Below are 1,067 nucleotides of genomic sequence, written 5' to 3' on the forward strand. Positions count from 1 at the left end.
GGAGGAGGAGGAGGAGGAGGGGGAGGGGGAGGAAGATAAAAGAAAGACAGAAAGTTGTTGATTCATTGATGAAGAACATGAAAAGGGCGAGAGAGAGAGACAGAGAGTGAGACAGAGAGAGAGACAGAGAGACAGAGAGTGAGACAGAGAGAGAGAGACAGAGAGACAGACAGAGAGACAGAGAGACAGAGAGTGAGACAGAGAGAGAGAGACAGAGAGACAGAGAGAGAGAACTAGATTTCAATACAACATGTAAAATAATGTAAATTATGATGAAATAAAACTCAAAAATAATATAGAAAAATATAAACACAAAATCTATAATTAACAATAAAATACAAAATTAAAACAAATCTAAAAGTAATATATAAAATATATTAATATTAAATAATAAAAATATGTTAAAATAAAATGTATTTACTTGAATATTAATAAAAATGGAAGAAAACCATAATAAATTAAAAATAATATACAAAAATAAACAATTATAATAATGTGATACCATAAAAGAAAATTTAAACAGAAAAAAAATTCTTTCAAATTTACAAAATCTGTCGCTAATAAAATACACAAACATATAACAACATACAACAAACACAAGTCATATCTGTTACAGATATGCTCCAAATCACCCACAATACAAATATATTCAAATGTATTTAGAAAGTTCAGTTTTAGATTTCCGGCTAACGATTATTGTCATTATTGATCAATCAGTTGATTCAGTTTGTAAAATCATGGATGATGTTTATAGTTGGCCGTCTTCCAATGTCCAGAACTCAAAGTTATTAGTTAAAGTTATTTCATTATATTTACCTGATCAATTAAAGAGTGAAAATACTTTCCCTGTGGGCTGATGAGTCACTTCCCCGCCAGTGTTTCCTGTGTGTGGCGGGTTGTGGTCTCGGGTTCGGACAGGTTCTGTTGACCCCGCTGAGGACAAGCTTCCCCCTCCCACCCGAGACTGCGCTCTCTGCAATCAGCTCGACATTTACATTCAGACGAGAGCGGCGAGGCGGCGAGGCAGCTCGCGCCGCCGGAATGTAAATTTACCCAGAGATCAGACG

This window comes from Seriola lalandi, unplaced genomic scaffold (assembly GCF_002814215.2).
Source record: "Seriola lalandi dorsalis isolate HSWRI2012SDOR001 ecotype SW California unplaced genomic scaffold, Sedor1 jcf7180002052932, whole genome shotgun sequence".
In the NCBI taxonomy this organism is placed as follows: Eukaryota; Metazoa; Chordata; class Actinopteri; order Carangiformes; family Carangidae; genus Seriola; species Seriola lalandi.